At 33.5% G+C, this 17,017-nt stretch overlaps 1 pseudogene; it reads left to right on the top strand.

Moving 5' to 3' along the window:
• The first annotated feature begins 7,573 nt into the window (after nucleotides 1–7,573).
• On the top strand, nucleotides 7,574–17,017 carry LOC132803113 (elongation factor 1-alpha-like; annotated as a pseudogene).

The following is a 17,017-nucleotide window of genomic DNA, read 5'->3' as shown; positions in this document are numbered from 1 at the left end:
TTTGTTTTATTTTATCTAACTTTTGTTAACACCAAAAAAAAAAAAAAAAAAAAAAAAAAAAAAAAAGAAAAGGACACACGAGTATTGGCTCTTCCTCGACCCCAGGAGACTAAAACCATTTGAAAGAAACCCACGGCTCAATCGTCTTCTTTCAGTTGGGTCCTAACCCAGTTCATTCCTTCAGCTTCTTTGCTCAAACCCATTGTTTAAAGCCGTTCTCAATCGGGTCGGGTCTTTCGTTACCGTAATAGCAACTTCAGAGACAATGCCGGTAAGAAGATTGAACCTTTTGGAGATGGCTTTATACAATAACACATACGGTAATATAAATACTTGTTATGGTCTTTTAAAAAATAAAACCTAAACAAAGTAGAGCACATAAATTTTGTATGAAACCTGAAAACTATGATTGGAGATTGCGTTAATAAGAATATCAACCTCCCTTGTTTCGAAAAGTTTTTACTTTCATCTTTTATTATCTTGTTCATACCTTTACAATTAATATTATCTATAACATTTATAAAATCCTAATTGTAATGTTCGAAATTTTAAATTAATAAAACTTAAGTGTTAAAATGAAATATACCCTTCTTTGGGGGCTGCAGTGGGTCTTTCACTTCTTCCAGCAGTGCTCCATTTTTAATACTGATGCATTGTGAATTAATAAAGATTTTTTTTTGAGAGAGATGTTTTTGATAAATATGTAATAAAACAATGTGCAAATTGTTGGTATATACATATTGTTTAAAATCAGCTAAAAATATAATACATCAAAACAATCACTCTAAATTATTTACTTCTTTTTTTGAAGAAGACGAAACTTTAAATTATTTGCATTTGGCCGTTACGAATATTGAGGTCACTTATTGTTTTGTTTTTGTTTTATTTTATTTATTTATTATTATTATTATATTTGCTTTGTCAAAAAAATAAATAAATAAATACATGGAGACTCTCTTTCGTGTTTCTGAAAGACTGACAATCCAAGGAAACCCACCAAGAAAAAGCCGATAAAGCCCACGGCCCAAGTTCTCTTCTTCACAGTTTTGTAGTGACCCACTTCATTCCTTCAGCTTGGGGCTTGTTCGCCCAAAAGTCAAACCCAATGCTTACCGCCCTTCTCAATCGGGTCGGGTCTTTCATCACCGTATGAGCCACTTCAGCCACAACGGCGGCTTAAAGATAGAACCTTTTGCATGTGACTTCCTCCTATGAAGTCCTGACTGTCCGTGTCAGTCAACCCATATTATAACACAATTTAAATACCTTTTTTGATGTTTTAAAAAATAAAACCCAAATAAGAAAAAAAGAGGACATGCATTTTACATGAAATCTGAAAATTATGATTATAGGTTGATATCAGATACCTCACTTTCTTTTTGAAAAGTCATTATCGAATTAATATTATCTACAGCATTTATGAAGAAATGTCCAAATTTTGAAATTGATAAAACTTCAGGGTTTTAATTTGAAGTATACCTATACCCTTATAATCTTGATTATGGTTCTTTTTCTGTGTGGATAAACTAAGTCCAAAAAAAAAAAAAAAAAAAAAAAAAACTTAATGTGGATAAACAGATTTTTGTTTGTATCGTGTAATAATTTATTCACTCAAATAGCTATTAAGATTTTGTATTGTAACATATAAATTCAAATTTATTTATTAAATCATTGTTTATCTGTAATACAACCCATTACTACTTTTAAATTTAATTATAAAATATATTTCTAAAAAATATAACATTTTTTTAGAATAAATATATATAATCAATACAAAACCATACATAATTAATAGTTTTTTTTAACACAAAAATAATAAAAGACAGTATATGTAATTAAATATTAAATAAATCAATTAAAATATTAAAAAGGGATACATAACCAGAATTTGACAAGGTGGGCTTCTATAAATTTCTCTAAATGTACGTTGGAAGTTTAAAAAAAAAAAAAAATGTTAATTAATCAATTTGATGATCATGATAAGGAATCATCCAACTGTTACAAATTTTCCAATCGAGCGGCTTGGATCAACTACAATTGAGTTAGATCATATCATAATCTACCAGACCAAGGACAACAATGTTATTTACTGAAGAATCAAAATCTCATCCGCACAACGGTCTCGGAGGAGGATCCCAGATTTAATATAAATATAGCCAAACTTAGTTAAGGTAGGACCTTATTCCACAATTTCTAAGTATATATTCAAGTTGTATTATATATTAATCATAGCATTTTTTTTATTTTTTTATTTTTTATCATTGTAGGCACAACATTGGTGGATTAAATTGTCATGTCGTGTTCTTGTATTAGCAGGTTTGAATCTGTAATAAATTCCTCTCTTTCAAATTGTAATAAAAAATTACCATGTTATTAAGTAGAACGCAATTAATTTAGATTATGGGTTCAAACGCCTCTGTATCTGTAAGATAAAAAATTAAAAGTGAAAAATCAATTCAAGAGGGTTAATATTATTATATTACCACTCGGTTGCTGAAAATGATGCTAAATTTGGCACCAAAATATTATTGTAATTAGTGTTATTTTTTTAAGTGCTTAAGAGAAGAAGGAATATTCTTGTGGAACCAAGGGCGCAACGTCTGCTGCCATGAAAGGAGAAAAGTGTTTGGCGGCTGCTTGGCGTGGTGCACTGCCATTACCATTGCCACTGAAAGATTCAAAAATTTCATTTCCACCACCAGATTCAAAAATTATTTAAAAGAAAACCGTTTAAAAGATAATTATTATTAAATTAAAATAAATAAATAACTAATAGCAATTTCTTTTTTTATAATGTTAGACATGTCAAATAAATCTATAGATACTTATATTAAGTATCATGTATCGATTACTATTTAATTATAATATCCGTTTTAAAGATATTTTTGATATAGAAAATAAATAAAGCAATAAAATAATTATTTTATAAAATTAATTATTACTATACATGTTTTTGATAGATTTTAAATGTTAAGAATATCTGTTAATTATTACTATGCATGTTTGGTAGATTTTAAATGTTAGGAATGCTATTGGATGTTGGATGTTATGGAAATGGAGGTGCAAAGCTTCAATTGACGATGGGTTTTGTGCTGTTAACGTTGGTTATACCCATAGAGTATTGGCAGAAGTGTGAGGTTTGTTCTTTCGGCTTTAAACTGGCAAAAGACTTGGGTTTCCAGAAGGTCAAAGTTGAAATGGACTATCTGCTGTAGTTGACTGGATCAAGGAGGATTTGGATGGGAATCATCCTTGCTTCGGAATCATTGCTGGCTGCAAAAATATGTTTAACAGAGCGTTGATTTTTATATAACTCATGTACATTGAAAATTTAATCAAGTGGCTGACTTTTTAGCCAATTATAACTTGATGTATCTGGATCTTTTTTTTTTTTTTTTTTTTTTTGGTAAATAACTTGATGTATCTGGATGCATTGGGAGCTTATCCCCTCATGAGATTGTGATGTAGTTCTTCAGCCAAAAAAGAAAAAAAAGAAAAAAAAAAGAGATTGTGATGTAGTTCTTTTTGGGCTTTTGCCCCCTTTTAATAAAAAAAATAGTAATAATAATAAAAGAAAGCATGACCGAAACGACCTAGGAGCCCACCTAAAAAAATAATCCTGTTGTATAGAAAATTTTCTCCCACTTAAGAGAAGGATGCCATTAAACTTTTCTCTCTAACCCTGTTTCTCTTCTCATTACGTGGTGGCAAAACTTACAAGTTATGGAGACTTCTTAGCTGCTTCGCACTGCTCTACCATGGCCCGTCATTACCATTCACAGATAGTCTTTATGTAAAATTTTTCAACACTGAGACGGAAAGAGAGGAGAGGATATGTTCTCTGTAATGTTGAAGTGATACAAGTGTTCCCTTCTCCATCACCCGCAAACAAACAAACTGTGCTCTTCTTCTCTGACCCTGTCCCTATCTTGCTCCCGGTCCCATCCCATCGCAGCGTTATTTATAATAATGACATTTATTTTTAAAATAAGATTTTCCCACAAGAGATTCTATTCAAAGGTGACTATCTCCCTCATCTCTCTCTCTCTAAGCCTGTTCTCTGTTTCGATATAACATATACACGAGTAACATAACATCTCTCTTCACTTCCCCTTTTCTCTGCCGACAACTCTCTCTCTCTCTCTCTCTCTCTCTCCCCCCTCTTGAGGGACGTGGTCACCTTTAAAAATATATATTATATTTTTTAATAATAAAAAAGGTTCTTTCCACAAGGGATTGTATAGGTTACTACTTTCTTCATCTCTCTCTCTCTCTCTCTCAAACCCTCTCTCTTCTCTCAATATTCTTATACGGAACATTTCTCTCCTCTCTCCCTACTTTCTCTCTCTCAATTCATGTGTCTCCTCTTCCCTCTCTCTCCTCTCGGACATGAATTCAAATGATTTTTGAATTTTATATAATTTTTTTATAAACATCTTATCAATTTTTACATTACTTTTTAATAAACATCTTATAAAATGATAAAAAGATAATTAAAATACTGAAATATTAAATTATACTAATTATTTTAAAATTTAATGATTATTATTATTATTATATATAAAAAAATTTATGAATAAACTTTATAAAAGTAGATGGCTGTTCATTTTTTCCTTTTCACTCAATACACGAAACAGGTTGTGACCTTTAAAAATATGTACTATTATTATTTTTAATAATTTGAAAAAAGTTTTTCACAAAAGGGATTGTAAAGATGACTACTTCCCTTGCCTCTCTCTCTCTCTCTCTCTCTCTCTCTCTCTCTCTCTTTCTCTCTTTCAATATTATACTTAAATAACATATTTCTCTGTCCTTTCGTTCTCTCTCTCAATGCATGTGTCTTCTCTCTCTTCTCTCTTTCGATATTACATATGCATGACTTCTCTCTCCTCTCGCCCTTCTTTTTCTCTCTCAATACACTGTCTCCTCTCTCTCTCTCTCTCTCTAACCCTCTTTCTCTTCTCTCTGTCGATATTACATATAAACATCTCTCCCTTCTGAATTTCAATACATTTGTTTCCTTTCTTCCATCTCTGTTCTCTCAATACATAAGGGAAGTATATATCTTATTATTATATTTAATAATTTAAAAAGAGTTTTTCCCACAGTTGAGCTGGTACCACCGATGCACAGAAGATTTTCTCCCTCTCTCTCTCTAGCCCATTTTCTCTTCTCTCTCTTTCACGATTCGTATACGTTTTCTCTCTCTCAATAGTCAATACATTTGTCTCCTCTCTCCCTTCTTTCTCTCTCTCAATACATTTGTCTTCCTCTCCTCTCTCTCTCTAACCCTTTTTCTCTTCTCTCTTTCAATATTGCATATGATATAACATCTCTCTCCTCTCTTCTTTCTTTGTCTCCCAATATATTTGTCTCCTCTCTCTCTCTCTCTCTCTCTCTCTCTCTCTTCTCCCTCAATACACGAGGGAAGCAGTCACCTTTAAAAATATATATTATTATATTTAATAATTTTTAAAAAAGAAAATTTCCCACAAGGATTGTAAAGGTGACTCCTTCCCTTATGCCTCCTTCCTTTATGCCTCTCTCCTATCTCTCTCTATCTAACCCTCTTCCTCTTTCTCTGTTTCAATATTCATATACAGAACATCCCTCTCCTCTCTCTTTCTCTCAATATATACTTGAGGGAAGTAGTCACCTTTAAACATATATATTATAATTTTTAATAATTTTAAAAAAAAGTTCTTCCCACAACAGATTGTGAAGGTGACTTCTTCCCTCATGCCTCTCTCTCTCTCTTGCAATATAAATATGCAGAACATCTCTCTCCTCTCTCTCTTTTTCTCTCTCTAAATAAAATTGTCTTCTCTCTCCTCTCTCTTTCTCTCAATATATAAACGAAGGAAGTAGTCACCTTTCATTATATAATATTGCTAGCTGAGAGAAAATTGCCGCTCCCTCACTCTATTCTTCTTCAGCTCAATTATCGCCTCGGTCTTTCTTTCTCGAAAACATCCAAGATCCAACTCAAGTAAGCGGGAAAGTTTTTTAATCTAATTTTTGCGTTCTGTCTTTTACATGTTAAAGATTTTTGACTTTGATTTCTATTTTTTCTTTTTTTAAATTTTAATGTTCGTTAGCAACTTTTCATTTTTCTTACTATTCAGGCTTGATTTTGATGATTCTAATTTTGGTTATATGAATGTTTGATTTAGATAGTGACGGAGTTAGACCATTACATGCAAGTTTTCGCATGATTAGTATTTTTCTTTTATTCTTTTGGCAAGTTCTGAGTGACTGGATATGATGACCAATGGATTTCCATCCATCATCAATGAAGACAAGCCGAGGTGGGCACCCACCTTCAAACGAGTCCTTTAATCCCTTCCAAAACGCCTAACCCTAAAGTAGAATGCATCCCACGTGCACCAACCAAAGGGTTTTCTCCTCCAAAAGCCTGGAAGTTCCCAAATGAAATTTCATGCATGGCGTCCTTAACATGAGTGAAAGGATCGAATCACCGCCGGTGTGAAGATGAAGAACACTTTGGAATTCGGTTGAAGAGGCTTTCGTCAAGCCTCTTGAACCGAACCTAATGGGTGGTCCACCACAACTTGAACCTGAACATGCTCAAGAACTCAATTTCCCTTAGTTTGCTGACAGGGACAACGCCTCGTCTACTTGATTGGGTAGCATCAAAGTCGACGAAGCAGTCGACAAGTAAAGGCGTGCCTATGATGCTATCTGGAATGTCGGAGAGAATCAAAGGGCCGTTGGCCAGCGAATTTGATTTCTTATTGTTCAGAAGCAATATGGTTTTGATTACATTAATCTTTGATTTAGATGGTGACGGTGTTAGCCCGTTTACAATGTTTTGCTTTGGATTAGTATTTTTCTTTTTACGTCTTTGTGGCTTATTTATTGCTTTCTTAATTTTGTTTGTTCGTAAAGAGTTCTATTTTTCCATATGCATGCAGATAATGGAATCTTTAAGTTTTAGATAAAAGAAGGTGGTGAGGATGTACAAATTTTTCTCTTATTTGGTGCTTCAAAAATAAACAATAGAAGAAAAAAAAAAAATTTCTAAGAACAGTTAGAGAGAGAGAGAGAGTGAGGAGAGAGAAGGAGAGAGAGAATGTGAGATAGAGAGAGGGGAGAGAGGGAAAGAGAGAGATTGTGAGAATGTGAGAGGAGAGATCAAGAATATGGAAGAAAAAACATATTATAAGTTGTTAAAATTTAAAAATTCCTGCGGCGAACTGTACCTGTTGGCAGGACAGGGTCGTTGGCCGTCTGGGTAAACCGCAACGTGGCTGTTGATGGTTGGGTGAATTCTTTTTTATAAAAAAAAAAGAAAATTTTGACTTTGAGGGCCCGTTCGGTCGGATTTGAAATATCCGACCCGATATCCGGCATAAACCCATATCAAATTTAGGTTAAAATTTTGATCTGTTGGGATTTTTTATTTTTTATTTTTATTTTTAAAGGTACTTTGGACCTTATTTTAATCAGTAGTTCATATTTGTGTTATATAATTCTGAGCTTGTGATATCATGCACCTGATAGGGAATTTTCTTGTATTCTATTGTAGTTCACTTTCTCATTTGTACATATAATGGGCAAGGAGAAGGTCAATATTAACATTGTGGTCATTGGCCATGTTGGCTCCGGCAAGTCAACCACAATTGGCCGTCTTATCTACAACTTTGGACTTATTGACAAGCATGTCATTGAGAAACTTAAGAAAGAAGGTGCTGAAATGAACCAGAATTCGTTCAATTATGTGGGGGTGGCCGAACGTGGGCGTGATATCAGCATTGACAATGGCATGTGGGAGTTGGAGACGGACAAGTACCATTTCACTTTCATTCATGCTCATGGGCATGCCGAGTTTATTAAGAACATGATGACAGGTGCTTCGCGGGCTGACTGTGCCCTTCTGGTTGTTGATTCCACCAGTACTGGTGGTTTTGAAGTTGACATTTTTGGGAATGGACGGACTCCCGAGCATACATTGATTAAACCTCTTAATGTTATCTGTTGCTGCAACAGGGTGATTATTTCCCCATTAAACCTGTTAAAATTAAGTGTCCATTTCAGAATATCAGGACACGTAGACGTATTTTGGGACAATTGCTAAATAGTTGTTTGATATATAATACTTAAATGGTGTTATATGTATTTATGTATTTAATGCTTTTTCCCTTGTAGATGGATGCGGCCGATTACTCAAAGGAGAGGTATGATGAAATTGTGAAGTCAACCTCTCCCTGCCTGAAGAATCTTGGGTACAATCCGGCCAAGATTCCTTTTGTTCCCATCTCAGGTTTAGAAGGGGACAACCTGATTGAGAGGTCGAATAACCTTCCCTGGTACGAGGGTCCAACTCTTCTTGAAGCACTTCACCAGATTCAAGATCCTAAGACACCCTCTGACAAAAGTTTGGAGAAGAAGGAGCATCCTAATGGAGGTAAGAGCATCAAGTCTGCTGCCATGAGGAGAGGTAAGAAATTTGGGACTGCTATAGTTAAAGGAGGTAAAAAACTTGTGGCTGCAATGGTTACTGGAGGTAAGAAATCTTTGGCTGCTATAGTTGAAGGAGGTAAGAAATTTGGGCCTCCTTGTCTTAATGCATGTGTTGTAGGAGGGATCCAGGCTGCTGTGGCTCTGGCAACTTAACTGTGTTGAACATGAAATGTAGGCACTTAATAAGGACCATGTTTCGAAATATGTTCCATTGTTTTTGGATTTTGTGTGTGTGAAAGAATGCTTTTTATTAATCATGTAATGGAACAATCTCTTGTTGTTGTATTTTTATTTATTTATTTTTTTGGTTTGTTGTATTTTTTATTTTCTTTTCTTGTTTTGTCTTTTTTTTTTATTTTTTTATTTTTATTTTTTGAGGTATATATTGAATATAATAGATATTATGTACGACGATCAAATATGTGTTTTCCATTTTATTTTATTTTATTTTTTAAAAAGTATGTACAATCAAATATGTAGTTTACATTAAAAAAAAAAAAATTAGTCTCACATTATCAAAATATGTATTAATAATATTATATTAATTTCTAAAATTTTGGACTACAATTTACACATTTAATAGGCTTTATGAAAATTTAATATGGAATCACATTTTAACTATTTGATTTTCTTCTTCTTCTTTTTTAACTAATCTTCTCCCATGCTATCTTCCCCAATTAGCCCTGTATTTGGACGCCGTCATTGGCCTTTTTGCATCACATAGATTATATTATCAAAATCAAAAAATAAAAAGGTGAAGGGTAACTTGGTCATAATTGTTGGACCTAACAATAATTTCTGTATATTAGTTAGTAAAATCGATGCATAACCAAATTGATACACATAGCGTTGCTTTCTTCACAATTATTACGATTATTTATTTAATTTTGTCAAGAGCTAAAAAGAGTAATTTACATGTGGCCTTCAGAAATTGATCGTTAGAATGTTTCTTTCACCATGAGGATGATGATAACTCATCAAGATGTTTGTTCACAAAAAAAAAATAATAATAATAATAAATCGTCTAGTCGTTTATGCACTCTTTTGGTATCACTTCTTCCTCTTGTATCATAGCGTTTCAATGTTTGGCTTTTAAAATGTCCTAGCTAAGTTAATTCAAATAAAAGCAAATTTTATGATCAAAATATATCTAGATATATATAAATAAATGCTTTTTTTTTGCTTGTACAAAAAAGATGACCTTTTTTATTTTATTTATTTTTTGGTTCAAAGGTAAAAGAATATTTTATGGAAATAAAAATGATTCTAATAAAGGAATTGCTATTGTATTTTTTATACTTTAATTATCTAAATGGCAATACTTGCGATTTGTAATGAAGAGCACCATTTCTATTTGATTTTATGTTTTTTCTCCTAGGGCATGACCAGGGGGAGACTTCTTCATGAGGATCAAAACAGTGAACCAAATGGAGTAAGTGACTAATAAATTTTAATCCTCTATTATTCCTTCATTTTAAATTGGCCATGCATGTTAATTTTTTATTCAGTTTATGTGTGATTTTGGTAATATATTTTTTGACAGGATCTGTCCTGGGGATCCTCCAAGGATCTCCCGGGTGGTCCTTCATCGGACAATTCCTAGAGAATATCCAATGGAACCTCATCTTAAAATGTAGACAACGAACACCAGCAATATCAATAATATCTCAATGTATAAATATAAAATAAATCAACAACAGCACAAGCCCACAACCGGCCTGTAGTACCACAGGTCATAACTACACACATAAGTAATATGATTTCTATTGAGTGCAATATTTACATCAGAGCATTCTTAAGAGTATTAACAAGGTTTAAAAGTATAGATAAGAAACAAACAATGTCCAAAAAGATAAAGGTAAGATGAAGAAAAGATAATACTGCTGCTGTCATGAAAGGAACAAAGTGACTGGCTGAGTGCTAGGTAGACTGCTACTAACTGCCTGGACGTAGGGTAACGGATTTAAAATAATAAAACGTGAGATAAAGAAATCTCAGTGAGCAATACAGTATAAGAGAAAGATAATAATTTATTTCCATAAAAATCTTTCTCTCAAGACCTCTCGTTCCACTCGTTTGAAAAGTTCTCCGTTTAAAAATTATTTCACAAAACCCAAACTTGTACCCCAATTCAATATCATGAAATGGATGTTCAAAAGGTATAAAGTGAATAATCAATATAATATTATAAAATGCCTTAATCAAGATGTAAAAATTGAGCGTAAATATTATAAATGCAGTTTCACGAAATGATTACAAAAGTGCAGTAATAACCACAATATTTGAAAACCATCAGTGTACTCAAAACATATACAATGTACCATTCGTTGTATCAAACTGTAAACCATGGAATATACTCACCTCACAATCCTTAATATACGAATGCATCGTGGAAAATAATAAAACCGTCGAGACGTACCCAACCTTACGATTCCTGGCAATGAATAAACCGTTGGGTGAAACCAACCTCACGGTACCGTGGCAATATTAATAAACCGTCAATTAAACCTAACCTCATAGTTCATGGCAATAATAAACCGTTGAATGAAACTAACCTCACGACACCATGGCAATACTAAACCGTTGGTTAAACCCAACCTCATAGTCCATGGTAATAATAAACCGTTGGATGAAATCAATATCACTGCACCGTGGCAAACCCAGCGCACTGTAATATAATACTGAATCGAAACTCTGGTACTATATGGTATATCAAATAACAATAACCGATACAGTATCCTTAAAATAATATTGTAAAATTATATATATACTTTTCCAAACGATATTGTATCATAAACCATAAATTAACATTTAAACTTCCACCGCTTCTTTAAATATTTAAAAAATCTCAAATCATCATTTTATATGAAAACCAGAAATCCAACAGTAAAATATATTCACTATAAACCGATTTTAAGCACCTAAAAATTTTCATAATATTTGAACATGCTTAAAATCATATAATTTTCAATACGCTTTCTCAAATCAATTATTTTCCAAAGTGATTTAAAACGTCAATTCAAATACCAAAATATTTAAATACCACAAGTTCATTCATGAACTTATTAGAATTGCCAACATTTAAAATATTGACAAAAGTCATATAAAATAATAACATATATATATAAAAGCAGATCCTTATATATCTATAAAATGAACATTCAAATCAAACGATAGGTATAAGTAATATACTCAAACCACATATATATTATACTATACACCCAAAACATTTTTAAAATTGTAACCACTCACAGTACTGCCACGCTCACTCCTGCTCCTCTGCAGGCTCGCCTTTAGGCTTAACTTGAGTGCCTGTAATATAATAAAATATTTTTTAAGCTCCAAACAACTAAACTAGAGACACTTGTATAACCCAAATATCTCAAAATAATTTATAGTGCTATAAAATTATATAAATGGACAACGGACAGTCCAATTATACCACGTACCCTAGGACCCGATACCCAAAATTGGGGATTTTCATCCGAAGCCTAATCTTTCAAAATTGAACCTCTTAATGGGTCCTAATAATATCCAATTTCACTAATCCAACTCTCCAATTTTAACCAATTTGACCAATCTTATCCAAACAGAATTCAAATTTATCCGAAAATTAACTAATTGGCCCACAAATGGAAAAATTATCAAACAACCTCCAACATTCACAAACTTTATATTGACGAAAAGACCAAGAGACAAGGAACCCACTAGTATGCTCACCTTGGTCCAAAGATTTCTCCGGTGGCCCAAAAACTCAGTTGAATCTTTGGCCAAAATTTAAGTCATCGTATCTCCTAAACGGTGAGGAATCTGGAAAAAATAACCATGGGAGTGAGTTCATAGGGGTCAAAAATAGTGGAAAAGGTGCATGGGTTGGCCTGAAATGGACAAAAATTGAGAAAATCCGGCAACCCACCTCATTGGCCGTCGGGAACTTCGTCATTCCTATCTAGGCACCTATCTCAGTAACATTTCACAGCTGAGCTTACTTCAAGTGAAATTTCTACTTGGATGGCATGTGTAAGTATTAGTTGAATGGAAAAGGGCAAAATGGTGGTGACCCTGTTCGACTGTAAATGGGTCGAAACGACCTAATTCGAACCAACGGATCTGGGGAGAATATCTCGAATTTTTGGAGATGAAATAAGGGCTTTGCTTCTTGTTTGGAATGCTTACCGAGGCTTATATAGAGCCTTGGATCACTAACAGACAAAAACTGAGGACTGGTTTAGACACTGATATAAAACTTATACTTAAAATTTCTCAGAACCATAATTTTTTATTCGTAACTCAGAATTTGGCGTGCTGCTAGTCTATGAACTCATATCGACGAGATTTATACAATGGTACCTCAATTAAACTAAAAATATTAACTATTGAAAAAGTCAACTTGGACCTACATATTGTTCACCAGGTCAACCTTGGTCAAACTTAGTCAATTTGGTCAAACTTGTTAAAACATGTGTATTTTTGGTACGGGGTGTTACATTTTTGGTTTTATTTTATTTTATTTTTTTATCTAATTGTTTGCAATTTGCTTGCTTCAAATATCTTTTATTGTTAACTAATAGACACACCTAACAATTATAAATTTAAAGGGGAAAAAATACCAAATACTAATACCAAAGACTATACCCGTTTTGCCATCACATAAAATTATATTACTATTTTCAAAAATCTTTAAAATAAAATTGTGAAAAGTGTAAGTGAAAAGCGCATCCTGGCCAATAATTTATTTGGACCTCCTAAAATTTCTGTAATTATTTAATTTTATCAAGGATTAATAAGAATAATTTATGCATGATGTTCATTGATCGATGATCTAGAATCGTTTTTGTCACCCTTAGCTGATTATAAAACCTCTTAATTCCATGTTGAACTCACTGCAAAATATTAAAAGGCAATGTTAGTTTCCATTTGAAGAAGAGATTGATCTTAAATGCTAGTATGTTGCATCCAAATGATCCTGCAAAAGAAGCTCTTAGCTTCACATAAAATTCAAACCTCAATCCTTATTAGCTTCACACCAAATTCAACAAACTGAATTTTTTTTTTATTCTACTTTTCTTCTTCTTCTTCTTCTTCTTTTTTTTTTTTTTTTTTTTTACTGAATATGGAATGCAAATCCAGTAACATAAATTAGCAACCAAGTAGCAATTCCAATAGCAAAATCTCACCAAACCCGTGGCCTCCAATAAAGAACAAATGTGCAGTTTTTTTTTTTTTTAATATCTATTCCTTTTTTTTTTTTTTGAATATATGAATGCAAATATTTAAGACTAAAACAACAAAGAAAAAATCAACAAAAACCAAAATTAACAAAAACAATAATGAAAGACAACCAACAAACTAGGAAACAAAAATACGGTAAAACAAGGAAAACCTAATTTGACTAGGAATGAAATTTTAAAAAAAAAAAAAAATATGCAGAGCGTGTATGATGATAGAAGCAACCTTAACCTAATGCTAAAATTGCAGAATAACACAAAAACAAATAAAGCAAATAAAGATAGATCAAACTTGAACAAAATTCGGCTCTAATACTAAATGATACGAACCTAGGACGACCTGCACCTAAACCCGTATTATATTAGCCCGAATCTAATTATATTCAAATTCTAATGGTCACCTTAACCCCTAACCAACTTGTCATTAGAAACCTTGGTATAATAAAGACGCCACAATAGGTGATGGATATCCTATTGATAAGTCAAAATTAAAACACTCATTCACTAATGGTGTTTTAACTGTTCAAAAGAATAAAAAGAAATTCAATTCACAAAATAAATTCTGAATATTATTAATGGTCTGTTCTTCCTAAAAAGTAAACCTTATATAGGCTAAGAGAAAACAAAATAAACCCTAATTACAATAGGTAAAATCGGCCACCAAAGAATAGGAAACCTAGCTTGGCCGAAATTCACCTACTTTTCTAATCTAATTTGGATTAATTAATTCTTTTATTTTGAATCAAGAATTAATTAATTTACAATGAAAATAATAAAATATAACTTTCCTATGTTGATTTGTCCAGTAAATAAATAAATATAAATCAAATAAAAGACTAATTTTCTAAAACAAAAAATCAAAATCAAATTAGAAACTAGTTTGACTACTAAGATATCTTTAACCAATCTCCAGCTTTTTTGGGCTCCAAATCAGCCTCCATATGCCATGTAGGATGCCAAATATGATTAATAATGATTCTCATATATTGTCCCTTGATTGGAATAAATCAAACAACAAGAAAAGTCAAAGCCAGTGGCTGAACAGCACATTTTCAGCCAAATTGAGATACTGTCTATACAGGTCCATTTTAGATGCTTTTGATTCTACCTTAACTGGATTCCATGTCCTTTTAATGATATTCATTGAGTTCATTAAGTGTTGTAACCATGCCTTGTTGCTCGAAGTCCAAATTTGCACGAAAACAGCTATGCGGGTCCGTATCGGCTTCTACCACTTGTATGCTCAAAACAGATCTTAGATCTTCGGGTATAGACAAGCCCTCTTGAGAATGAATTACTCCCTGGATAAAGGCAGCAAGGTTGTCCCTAAACTTCTTAGCTTGAGCCCTAGTGATCAGCCCGGTTTTTATCCATATAAGGTCAGCACTCTAACGGATTGTCAGTTGTGTGGGTTCGGACGGAATCGCATCACAAGTTTACTCTTTTTTGTTTTTTTCTTTTAATACTAAGTCTGTATTTGTACTATCATTTATAGCCTTGTGATTTCATGCATGTGAAAGCTAATCTCCTTGTATTCTATTGCAGTTTAGTTTCAAATTTATAATGGGTTAGGAGAAGCTCCACATTAACATTTTGGTCATTGGCCATGTGGACTCTGCCAAGTCAACCACGACTGGCCATCTTATCTACAATCTTGAAGGAATTGACAAACGTGTTGTGGAGAGGGTTGAGAAGGAATCTGCTGAGATGAACAAGAGCTCATTCAAGTATGCTTGGGTGCTCGACAAACTCAAGGCTGAAAGTGAGCGTGATATCATCAATATTGACAAGACGATGTGGAAGTTATTTCACTGTCACTGATGCTCGTGGGCATCCCGACTTTATCAACAACATAATCACCGGGGCTTGGCAAGCTGACTGTGCTATTCTCATTGTTTATTCCACCAATACTGGTGGTTTGGAAGTTGGTACTTTTGGGCCTGAATTCCTTGCTTACTTCCTTGGTGTGAAGCAGATGATCTGTTGCATCAATAAGGTTTTTATTGTACTCTCATTGTGAAAGGTTGTTATGAGGGTTTCCGCTTTTTCTGGAAGATATGTTGGTGGTATTTTTGGAAGCAAACAACTCAGTATCTAAGTAATTATATATATATATATATATATATATCAATATCTTCATATTATTATTATTATTGTTTTTTTGGCATAGGAAATTGAGGATAAAATATCTTGTTCTTCTTTTGCTAAACAGCCGTTATTTTTTTATTTTTGGACAGTTAATAATTAAATTAACTTGTTGTTTGATAATACTTAAATGGTGTTCATATTTAATGTTTCTTTTTTCATTGTAGATGGATGCGACCACTTCCATTTACTCAAAGGGGAGGTACGATGAAATTGTAAAGTCAACCTCTTACTACTTGAAGACGATTGGCTACGACCCAGTCAAGATCCGTTTTGTTCCCATCTCAGGTTTAGAAGGGGAAAACCTGATTGAGAGGTCGAATAACCTTCCCTGGTACGAAGGTCCAACTCTCCTTGAAGCACTTGACCAGATTCAGGAGCCTAAGAGACCCTTGGAGAAGCCTCTTAGGCTACCAATTCAGGATGTTTACAAGATCGGCAGCGCAATTGGCACCATCGTAGTTGGTCGCTTAGAGACAGGAACACTCAAGGCGGGTATGAAGGTCACATTTGGCCCAACTGGAATCACCGCTAAAGTCTATTGAAATTTATCAAAAGGCTGTTGAAGAAGCCTTGGCTGGTGATAATGTTAGTTTCATACTGAAGAAGAAGATCGATCCAAAGGATCTAAGGCGTGGGTATGTTGTATTCAACTTTAAAGATGATCCTGCTAAATAAGCTATTAGTTTCACATCCCAGATCATTATCACCAACCACCAGGACAGATTTCTGAAGGATATACACCAATTATTGATTTCGGCACCTATAGTGGTGCCGTAGAGATTGAGAAATTCCATAGCAAGATTGACCCGACCACCGGCGTGGAGGTTGAGAAAGAGCCTGAATTTTTGCAGAATGGTGATTCAGCGATTGTGGAGATGATTCCCAAAAAGCCAATGGTTGTGGAGACTTTCGGCGAGTGTCCGCCACTGGGACGGTTTATGATACGTGACAAGGAACAGATTGCTGGTGTTGGGGTTGTTAAAAGTGTGGAGAAAAAGGATTATCCTGATAAAGATAAGAGCACAAAGTCTGCTGTCATGGAGAGTTGTAAGAAATTTGGGGCTGCAATGGTTGATGGAGGTAAGAAATTTGGGAATGTTTTGGTTAATGGATCTGTTGCAGCAGCGGTCCAGCTCGCTTTACATTACATTAACTGA

Source organism: Ziziphus jujuba, chromosome 3, assembly GCF_031755915.1.
Source record: "Ziziphus jujuba cultivar Dongzao chromosome 3, ASM3175591v1".
Lineage (NCBI taxonomy): Eukaryota > Viridiplantae > Streptophyta > Magnoliopsida > Rosales > Rhamnaceae > Ziziphus > Ziziphus jujuba.
The sequence above is the reverse complement of the archived record's forward strand: the minus strand, read 5'-3'. Positions and strand labels throughout refer to the sequence as shown.